General features: G+C 35.1%; 1 protein-coding gene across 15 annotated transcripts in view; it reads right to left on the bottom strand.

Annotated features, from left to right (window-relative positions):
- Window positions 1-12,296, bottom strand: part of NAALADL2 (N-acetylated alpha-linked acidic dipeptidase like 2) — a 1,511,782-nt gene that overhangs the window by 378,163 nt on the left and 1,121,323 nt on the right. The window lies entirely within an intron of this gene.

Raw genomic sequence — 12,296 nt, 5'->3', positions numbered from 1 at the left:
CCAAAATTAAGAGGTTGAAGTCTAACCACCAACGTAACTGCACTTGGAGATAGGGCATTTAAGAAGGTAATTAAGGTTGGTGTGCACGGAGAAAAGGCCATTTGAGGACACAGTGAGAAGGTGGCTGGCTGCAAACCAAAGAAAGAAGCTTCAGGAGAATCTATACTACCTGCAACTTACCTTGGACTTCCAACCTCTAGAACTGTGAGAAAATAAAGCTCTGTTTTTTAAGGCACCCAGTCTATGGTATTTTGTTATGGCTGCCCTAGCAAACTAGGGCTTTTCTTTTTTAATTCTAGTATGTATATGCATATCATCAAGATAAAAACTATTCATTAATAACTCAGTTATTTGAAAGTCAGGCTTCTCTTAACTCAAGAATTGAACCAACAGGTTCTGGGTCTGAAATATCTGTCATGCGTTGTTTTTAAATTCTATAGAACAGTGGAATGGTTAGGCAGAAGGCAAACCTGCACTGCAGCAGTCAGTAACAACCACACAAGTCCCACAGCAGACATAGCTGTGGCAGACCAGTACCCCTCAACACAAGAGAAAGAGAGCAGAAGCTTAACAACATGGCACTTGATTTGAGGAAGGAAATGGAAATGGACATCAGTTTGTGTGATCTGAAAAGAAACACTGGTAGTTCAATAAAAGGGGAGTTTGTTTACATGATCAAAATATTGAGATTTGAAAAGACAGATTCTGAGTACATTCAAACTTTGTGCCATTGTTATGTAACACATAATTTTGAATTAAATCAATCACATTATTTCTTTCCAGTGTATTCCAGCATCCATATATCACATTCACCCCTATATTTTAGCTAGTTATGCATGTCTTAGGTTCATGGTAAAATCATAAACTCCTGGGCAACAGGGGCAGTTCATCTGCTTATTATGTGTCCTACACACCTAAAGCAACGTTGCACACAGTACAAATATTTATTCTCTATAAATATTTATCACATAATAGAACTCTGCAACAGACAATGAAGTCACAGTGTAGTTTGGTTCTGGGCTCAATGCTCTAATGAATTTAGTTGGAATGAAATATATGTACTGTATTTTCTGGTGGGCAGTTTTTGGTATATAAAAAAAGAAAACGTATTAAAAAACCCTATAAAAAATATAACTTTGCTACTTTTTCAGACTTTTAAAAAAACACTATCTATCCTGTGGACAGTTTTACAATATTGATGCAATCATTTGGTTTTGATCAGGTTTGCAAGCTTCTGGCAGATGCTTCAAAAGCAACATTTAAGGAGAATATATCTAGATTGACTACTTTCATATGTACGAATGCTCCAGGCTTCCTCAAAATAACCTCTTAGAAATTTCACCACAATTTACTTGAGAGTTACAGAACACTGACTAATACATGGATGATCAAATCCTGCTTTTCTAAAGGCAAAATCAATACCTTCTGTGATCTATGAAAGATTTCAAAAAATAAAGGTGAAACAGCAATATGTATAGAGAGAGATGCATGTGCTTGTGTTGCATCCTAATGTTTAAAACTATTATTTGGGGAGAAATCTTATCTTTAATTTCATAACCTACTTTGCATGAAGGCAATTGTGTTTCATTAATAAAAAGCCACTGACTTTATATCCTTTACTATATATTTAATGGGTCAGTGGAAATTGTTTTCAAGAAAGAACATTTTTCCAGGAAAGTGTATCTTACAAAAGATTTTCTATTCCTTACTCATTCAGGGGACCTGGGTACTGCATTCGTCTCTACAGAACATCCTATAGTCCCCAGAAGAATGAAAAGCATACATATGAAGTAAGCATTCAAATGTTTGTGAACAACAGGATGGGTTATAAACATTTATAATGTTCCTTAAACATCAATACTAGATTAAACTAAGTTCACCATGTTCTATATAATAAGATATTAGAACAATAAATGCTGTATAGAAGATATACATAAGAAAGATTAACAAAAGTTAATAAAGTGATTAACAAGAGAGTGAAAAGTCATACCACAGACTGGGAGAATAATTCACTATATATAACCAACAAAAGACCTGTATCAAGAATGTATAAAGAACTCTTACAAATTGATAAGAAAAACAGTATGTGAGAAGGTGTTCAATATTAGTAATCATCAGACAAATGAAAACTATAACCCCCAAATATACCACCATACACTCATGAGGATGATAATACCAAATGTTGGGGATGACATGGAGCAACTAGGACGTTCATACATTCATGCTGATGGTAGTGTCATTGGTACAAGTACTTTGGAAAGCTCTTGGGCAGTATCTACTAAAGTTAAACACACGTCTACCTGGTGACCTAGCAATATCACTTCTAGATAAATACCCAAGAAAAATGAGTGCACCCATTCTACCAACACATGAGAATAAACATAGCAACTAACTCATTATAGCTGAAAACTGGAAACAATCTCCACATTCAAATAACCACCTACCATGGAGAAAAAATTAGAAGATTCACATCTCAATCTCTTAAGTACCATGTAGATGAGATTTTTTTCTAACTAAAAAGTTAATTTCTGAATATTTTAATAGATTTTTATCAAAAATCCTTTGTTTCATATGACTGACATACTTTTTTTGATGTCTATAATGCACACTTTAGCATTACCATTATAGGAAAATATTTTTAAATTATTTCCCTGTATTTTGCAGAATAAAATGTAAATAAGAAGTAAAATATTAATATGAAATGAATATTTTCACAGAAAGAGAGGTAATTTATAATTTAACATATATATATATTCATTTCTTAAATGGAACTCTTAAAAGAAATATTAATATTTATTTTATACTCTTTGTGAGTTTTTAAATTCTAAAACTTATAAGCTAATATTGTGAACTAATTATTTCTATTTCTGTAAAAATATTTACCACACAAAGGGAACAGAAAAGCATATTCAAAACAGGAACAAAATTATGAGAAAAAATTGACCATATAAAAGCATTGGGAAACCAACCTTCAAGATGGTGGAGGAGTAAGACGTGGAGATCACCTTCCTCCCCACAAATACATGAAATATACATCTACATGTGGAACAGCTCCTACAGAACACCCACTAAACGTTGGCAGAAGACCTCAGATTTCCCAAAAGGCAAGAAACTCCCCACGTACCTGGCCGTGTGGCTAACACGGTTGGGGTGCTCCGGCTGGGTGTCAGGCCTGAGCCTCTGAGGTGGGAGAGCCAAGTTCAGGATATTGGTCCACCAGAGACCTCCTGGCCCCTTATGATATCAATCAGTGAGAGCACTCCCAGAGAACTCCAGCTCAAAGCTAAGACCCAGTTCCACTCAACAACCAGTAACCTCCAGTGCTGGACACCCCATCCCAAACAACTAGCAAAACAGGAACACAGCCCCACCCATTAGCAGAGAGGCAGCCTAAAATCATTCTTAGTTCACAGACACCCCAAAAGACACCACCGGATGTGATCCTGTCCACCAGAAAGACAAGATCCAGCCTCATCCACCAGAACAAAGGCACCAGTCCCCTCCAGCAGGAAGTCTACACAACCCACTGAACCAAACTTACCCACTGGGGGTAGACACCCAAAACAACAGGAACTACGGACGTACAGCCTGTGAAAAGGAGACCCCAAACACAATAAGTTAAGCAAAATGGGAAGACAGAGGAATACACAGCAGATGAAGGAGCAAGGTAAAAACCCACCAGACCAAACAAATGAAGAGGAAATAGGTGGTCTACCTGAAAACGAATTCAGAGTAATGATAGTAAAGATGACCCAAAATCTCGGAAATAGAATGGAGAAAATACAAGAAATATTTAACAAGGACCTAGAAGAACTAAAGAGCAAATAAACAATGATAAACAACAGAATAAATGAAATTAAAATCCTCTAGAAGGAATCAATAACAGAATAACTGAGGCAGAAGAATGGATAAGTGACCTGGAAGATAAAATAGTGCAAATAACTACCACAGAGCAGATTAAAGAAAAAAATTGAAAAGAATCCAGGACAGTCTCAGAGACCTCTGGGATAATATTAAACACACCAACATTTGAATTATAGGGGTCCCAGAAGAAAAAGAGAAAAAGAAAGGGACTGAGAAAGTATTTGAAGAGATTATAGTTGAAAACTTCCCTAATATGGGAAAGGAAATAGTCAATCAAGTCCAGGAAGCACAGAGAGTTCCACAGAATAAATCCAAGGAGAAACATGCAAGGACACATATTAATCAAACTATCAAAAATTAAATACAAAGAAAAAATATTAAAAGCAGCAAGGGAAACGCAACAAATAACATACAAGTGAATCCCCATAAGGTTAACAGCTGATCTTTCAGCAGAAACTCTGCAAGCCAGAAGGGAGTGGCAGGACATATTTAAAGTGATGAAAGGGAAAATCCTACAACCAAGATTACTCTACCCAGCAAGAATCTCATTCAGATACGACAGAGAAATTAAAAGCTTTACAGACAAGCAAAAGCTAAGAGAATTCAGCACCACCAAATCAGCTTTATAACAAATGCAAAAGGAACTTCTCTAGGCAGGAAACACAAGGGAAGGAAAAGACCTATAATAACAAACCCAAAACAATTCAGAAAAAGGTAATAGGAACATACATATCGATAATTATCTTACGTGCAAATGGATTAAATGCTCCCACCAAAAGACACAGGCTGGCTGAATGGATACAAAAACAACACTGGTACATATGCTGTCTACAGGAGACCCACTTCAGACCTAGGGACACATACAGACTGAAAATGAGAGGATGGAAAAAGATATTCCATGAGAATGCAAATCAAAAGAAAGCTGGAGTAGCAATTCTCATATAAGGCAAAATAGACTTTAAAATAAAGACTATTACAAGAGACAAAGAAGGACACTACAAAATGATCAAGGGATCAATCCAAGAAGAATATATAACAACTGAAAATATTTATGCACCCAACATAGGAGCACCTCAGTACATAAGGCAAATGCTAACAGCCATAAAAGGGGAAATCGACAGTAAAACAATCATAGTATGGGACTTTAACACACCACTTTCACCAATGGACAGTTCATCCAAAATTAAAATAAATAATGAAACACAAGCTTTAAAAGACACATTAAACAAGATGGACTTCATTGATATTTATAGGACATTCCATCCAACAACAACAGAATATACTTTCTTCTCAAGTGCTTATGGAACATTCTCCAGGATAGATCATATCTTGGGTCACAAATCAAGCCTTGGTAAATTTAAGAAAATTGAAATCGTATCAAGTATTTTTCTGACCACAACACTATGAGATTAGATATCAATTACAGGAAAAAAACTATAAAAAATACAAACACATGGAGGTTAAACAATACACTACTAAATAACCAAGAGATCACTGAAGAAATCAAAGGGGAAATCAAAAAATACCTAGAAACAAATGACAATGAAAACACGACGATCCAAATCCTATGGTATGCAGCAAAACAGTTCTAAGAGGGAAGTTTATAGCAACAAAATCCTGCCTCAAGAAACAAGAAAAATCTCAAATAAACAACTTAACATTACACCTAAAGCAATTAGAGAAAAAAGAACCAAAAAACCCCAAAGTTAGCAGAATGAAAGAAATCATAAAAATTAGATCAGAAATAAATGAAAAAGAAATGAAGGAAACAATAGCAAAGAACAATAAAACTAAAAGCTGGTTCTTTGAGAAATAAACAAAATTTATATACCATTAGCCAGACTCATCAAGAAAAAAAGGGGGGCTTCCCTGGTGGCGCAGTGGTTGAGAGTCTGCCTGCCAATGCAGGGGACACGGGTTCGAGCCCTGGTCTGGGAAGATCCCACATGCCGCGGAGCGGCTGGGCCCATGAGCCACAATTACTGAGTTTGTGCGTCTGGAGCCTGTGCTCCACAACAGGAGAGACCGCGATGGTGAGAGGCCCACGCACTGCGATGAGGAGTGCCCCCACTTGCCGCAACTGGGGAAGGCCCTTGCACGGAAACAAAGACCCAACACAGCCATAAAAAAATTAATTAATTAATTAATTAATTTAAAAAAAAGAAAAAAGGGAAAAACTCAAATCAATAAAATTAGAAATGAAAAAGGAGAAGTAACAGCTGACACTGCAGAAATACAAAAGATCATGAGCAATTACTACAAGCAACTCTATGCCAATAAAATGGACAACCTGGAAGAAATGGACAAATTCTTAGAAAAGCACAACCTTCTGAGACTGAACCAGGAAGAAATAGAAAATATAAACAGACCAATCACAAGCACTGAAATTGAGACTGTGATGAAAAATCGTCCAACAAACAAAAGCCCAGAAGCAGATGGCTTCACAAGTGAATTCTATCAAACATTTAGAGAAGAGCTAACACCTATCCTTCTCAAACTGCTCCAAAATATACCAGAGGGAGGAACACTCCCAAACTCATTCTATGAGGCCACCATCACCCTGATACCAAAACCAGACAAAGATGTCACAAAAAAAGAAAACTACAGGCCAGTATCACTGATGAACATAGGTGTAAAAATCCTCAATAAAATTCTAGCAAACAGAATCCAACAGCCTAATAAAAGGATCATACACCATGATCAAGTGGGGTTTATCCTAGGTATGCAAGGATTCTTCAATATACGCAAATCAATCAATGGAAAAACCATATTACAAAATTGAAGGAGAAAAACCATATGATCATCTCAATAGATGCAGAAAAAGCTGTCATCAAAATTCAACACCGATTTATGATAAAAACCCTCCAAAAGTAGGCATAGAGGGAACTTATCTCAAATTAATAAAGGCCATATATGACAAACTCACAGCCAACATCATTCTCAATGGTGAAAAACTGAAACCATTTCCACTAAGATTAGGAAGAAGACAAAGTTGCCCACTCTCACCACTATTATTCAACATAGTTTTGGAAGTGTTAGCCACAGCAGTCAGAGAAGAAAAAGAAATAAAAAGAATCCACATCGGAAAAGAAGAAGTAAAACTGTCACTGTTTGCAGATGACATGATACTGTACATAGAGAATCCTAAAGATGCCACCAGAAAGCTACTAGAGCTAATCAATGAATTTGGTAAAGTAGCAGGATACAAAATTAATGCACAGAAATCTCTTGCATTCCTATACACTAATGATGAAAAATCTGAAAGAGAAATTAAGGAAACACTCACATTTACCATTGCAACAAAAAGAATAAAATATGTAGGAATAAACCGACCTAAGGAGACAAAAGACCTGTATGCACAAAACTATAAAACACTGATAAAGGAAATTAAAGATGATACAAACATATGGAGAGCTATACCATGTCCTTGGATTGGAAGAATCAACATTGTGAAAATGACTATACTACCCAAAGCAATCTACAGATTCAATGCAATCCCCATCAAACTAGCAATGACATTTTTCACAGAACTAGAACAAAAAATTTCACAGTTTGTATGGAAACACAAAAGACCCTAAATAGCCAAAGCCATCTTGAGAAAGAGAAACGGAAGTGGAGGAATCAGGCTCCCTGACTTCAGACTATACTACAAAGCTATAGTAATCGAGACAGTATGTTACTGGCACAAAAACAGAAATATAGATCAACGGAACAGGATAGAAAGCCCAGAGATAAACCCACGCACCTCTGGTCACCTTATCTTTCATAAAGGAGGCAAGAATATACAATGGAGAAAAGACAGCCTCTTCAATAAGTGGTGCTGGGAAAACTGGACAGCTACATGTAAAAGAATGAAATTAGAACACTTCCTAACACCATACACAAAAATGAACTCAAAATGGATTAAAGACCTAAATGTAAGGCCAGACACTATCAAACTCTTAGAGTAAAACATAGGCAGAACAGTCTATGACATAAATCACAGCAAGATCCTTTTTGACCCTCCTCCTAGAGAAATGGAAATAAAAACAAAAATAAACCAGTGGGACCTAATGAAACTTAAAAGCTTTTCCACAGCCAAGGAAACAATAAACAAAATGAAAAGACAACCCTCAGAATGGGAGAATATATTTGCAAATGAATTAACGGACAAAGGATTAATCTCCAAAATTAGAAGCAGCTCATGCAGCTCAATATCAAAAAAACAAACAACCCAATCCAAAAATGGGCAGAAGACCTAAATAGACATTTTTCCAAAGAAGATACACAGATTGCCATCAAACACATGAAAGGATGCTCAACATCACTAATCATTAGAGAAATGCAAATCAAAACTACAACGAGGTATCACCTCACACTGGTCAGAATGGCCATCATCAAAAAGTCTACAAACAATAAATGCTGGAGAGGGTGTGGAGAAAAGGGAACCCTCTTGCACTGTTAGTGGGAAGGTAAATTGATATAGCCACTATGGAGAACAGTATGGAGGTTCCTTAAAACACTAAAATCAGAACTACCATACGACCCAGCAATCCCACTACTGGGCATATACCCAGAGAAAATCATAACTCAAAAAGAGTCATGTACCACAATGTTCATTGCAGCACTATTTACAATAGCCAGGACATGGAAGCAACCAAAGTGTCCATCGACTGATGAATGGATAAAGCAGATGTGGCACACATATACAATGGAATATTACTCAGCCATAAAAAGAAACGAAACTGAGTTATTTGTAGTGAGGTGGATGGACCTAGAATCTGTCATACAGAGTGAAATAAGTCAGAAAGAGAAAAACAAATACTGTATGCTAACACACATATATGGAATCTAAAAAAAAATTGTTCTGAAGAATCTAGGGGCAGGACAGGAATAAAGACGCAGATGTAGAGAATGGACTTGAGGACATGGGGAGGGGGAAGGGTAAGATGGGATGAAGTGAGAGAGTGGCATGGGCATATATACACTACCAAATGTAAAATAGATAGCTAGTGGGATGCAGCCGCATAGCACAGGAAGATCAGCTCAGTGCTTTGTGACCGCCTAGAGGGGTGGGGTAGGGAGGGTGGGAAGGAGAAGCAAGAGGGAGGGGATATGGGGATATAGGTGTAAGTATAGCTGATTCACTTTCTTATACAGAAGAAACTAACACACCATTGTAAAGCAATTATACTCCAATAAAGATGTTAAAAAAATAAATAAAAAAAATAAAAGCCTTTGTTATTGCCCTTTATTACCATTCAGTGTGTAAGTCACTGGTAGATTATTGCTACTTTCAGAAAACAAACTAATTTATTAGTGTTGTAACTTATAAAAGTTAAGTATTTTTGAGAATTTTTTTTCAAGTTATAATGAAAATTTCCAAATAAACCCAAAAGAAGAGAAAGCAGTACAATGAACTCTCATGTTCCTATTACCCATCTTTGGTAACCATCAACTTTTCACTGTTCTTCAGGAAAGTTTTTTGAAAGTGGAGCTTTCATGAATCCCAAGGAAAACCTATAATCCACTGCAGTGGATTTAGATTAATTAAACATTTCTCAGTCTTCAAAAGATTCCATCTTTTTCACTCAGGATGATTTAGTTCAAATTTAGTGGACTAATCTCAGGGAAATGGCTTATTTTCTTATGTGAATAGTTTAATTTCTCTTCATTTCAAAACCAAAGTTATCAAACCAGAGGGAGAGCTCCAAAGATAGTACACTCATCCAGTTATTACTGACTGTTTCCTTAGTGGTCTAGAAGATGCTGTAGACTACTGACACATGCAAGAACATGGGTAAATCTTAAAAGTCATTATGCTAAGTAAAAGAAACCACACACAAATGGCTACATACTGTATGATTCCATTTTTTATGATATTCTGAAAGACAAAACTGTAAGGGCAAAAATCAGATCAATGTTTGCCAGGAACTGGAGGTGAAGGGATGAGATTGAATGATGGGACTTTTGTGGGTGATAGAAATGCTATATAGCTTGATTGTGATGGTGTTTAATTAAATACATACATTTGCCCAAAAGCATCAAGCTATACGAGCAAGAAGGGAGAATTTTATGTAAATTATACCTCAATTTACCCAATAAGTCTACTTAAATAAAAATAATTTCTTACCGAAGTGTCTGGGACCAAGTACAGTGAGACTACCATCTTCCTTGATTGGGATAACACATTATTAATGAAGTTTAAGCTGGTATTTGATTTAGGGCAACCTTTTCACATTTTTGGTATTCATCAAGCTTATAATCCATTAAAATAGTCTATATGTGACTAGTTTTGTGTTTTTTTTAATAAATGCAGTACTGTACATTAATTCTTTAGAGAGTCTGCCTGACATATTTAAGTCCACTACATGAACTTATCAAGATCTTCTAGAATCTGCACATTGCTATACAAGAGTATTAATAATTCCATACCACCTTTTGTCAGCCACAATTTAATCAGCATGCTTTCTTTATAGAAAATATTGTTTCATGTAGAATCATTCTGAATTTGTTCTGTTTGCTTATTGGGCTGATGGGGGGACGTTGTACTGGATTATATGGGACATGTCATTTATATATGGTAACAGAATCTAAATAAACTGATGAAATATAAAGACACTAAAGACTGATAAAATATTTTTGTCTGTGTAAGTTACATATGTCCTTATGTTATAATTAAGTTCTTTCTTTGAAAGAAACATTTTAAATATTTCTTTTAAATGTCACTATTGTTAAGTTCTTTTAACTAAATCATATGAATTATTGCGGGGGTTTGTTTCCTTCACTTCTCTTAACGTTTATATTGTTAAGGGCACCTATATATCTTAAAGAAAAAAATGTGACATTAAAATTTTGTATACAAATATACCTTAAATTATCATATATATTTGTTCTGTATTAATAACATTTAATATAGATACAGATAAGTAATCCCCACTATTTTAAATTGTTTATGTTATTGATTGATTGAACTTGTGATAATCCTACCCTTCCAAATTGTTCTGTAGAACAAACACACACACACACAAAATTTCAACCAAAAGAAATTTTCTTTCAGTACAGATTCCAGTTCATTCTTTGGTTAGTATAAATATTCTCAAATTAGAACAGAATGTTTACTCTACCGACAAATAAGGAGGTGCATCTGCCATTATTGAGAAACCATGTCATATTCTCAGATTATTAGATTTAGATAGTAAAATATTTTATAGTCCTCTATTAAAAGATATACAAAGGCATTTTAAATAGCATTATATTTGCAGACGTTTCTTTAGATTTAATATTTCTATAGGTAGATATTTCTATAGATTTGATATTCCTTAATAGTTTACTTCTATTTACCTATGAATTTCAATGATTACATATCTTCCAAGATTCTCAAATAGGAAAATTATAACACACAAGAAGGAAAAGACATAATTTTTAAACTCTCACTAGTTTCTGGATACTTGAGCTCATACTTCCTTCTTCCTGATAACCTATTCAGGAATATCTTAACTTCCCAAGGGAGACAATGCAGCTGATTTTCCTCTTTTGACATTTTTTCCAGACATGTAAGAAACTCAGAGATTTCAAAGCAGTACAAAGAGAAGGAGAGACTCACTTACAGTTCTGGATATAATTTACATGCATGCACACTGGGGTTTGGCTGATCTTAAATGTACAGATTTATCTATTTCATCTTTCATAATGTCTTCTTTATTATACTACATATGGAAATGTCAGTGAAAATTATTAAACTAGAAAATACGTTATGAAAGTCATAAAATGTTAGTTTGCATTACATTTCAATCAAGAATTATGGCTAATCCAAAGCACCATTCATTATTCCTCTCTTTTTCTAGTTCAGTGTCTGTGATACTGGACACTCTGTGGGTATCTAAAAGGTCATTTTCTAATATACACCAGTAGCCCTTGGGGTTGGGAGAAAACCACCCTGCAGTAGTGGCATGATTGCTTTCATTCCGAGATATAATACATATCATTTTAGTGAAAGTCATAAAAAGAATGCAGAAACAAAAGTGTGAACTCTACCAATAAATAGGAAAGATGTTCTGAAAATTTCTTTGAAACAGGTGAGAAGTAACTAAATTTAAAAACTAAATAGATAACTCTAGCAAGACATTATCACAAACGGCATGATTTTTTTTTTGTAACTTTGTAGAAAAAAACATGCTCTCCTTTTCCATAAATGTTTTGCAAACAATATTTTCCAAGTATCTTGACTTTACTTCTCACGATATTCTAGGAATTAGACACAGGTCCTGCTATGAGGAGGCTTACAGTGTAGTTGAAAAGACAGAACAGGTTCCACATTTACTCAAAACATGAATGAAGGAGAAGAAATCCCAAAGTAACCAAATTTACCACAACATGCCAAAATTGGCAGAATTGGGAACTTAAACACTAAATTCAATTTTTAAGAAATAAATTTACATTTTTACAAACAT

The sequence above is a fragment of the Eschrichtius robustus genome, chromosome 6, assembly GCF_028021215.1.
Source record: "Eschrichtius robustus isolate mEscRob2 chromosome 6, mEscRob2.pri, whole genome shotgun sequence".
In the NCBI taxonomy this organism is placed as follows: domain Eukaryota; kingdom Metazoa; phylum Chordata; class Mammalia; order Artiodactyla; family Eschrichtiidae; genus Eschrichtius; species Eschrichtius robustus.
This window is presented reverse-complemented; position numbering and strand designations above follow the sequence as displayed.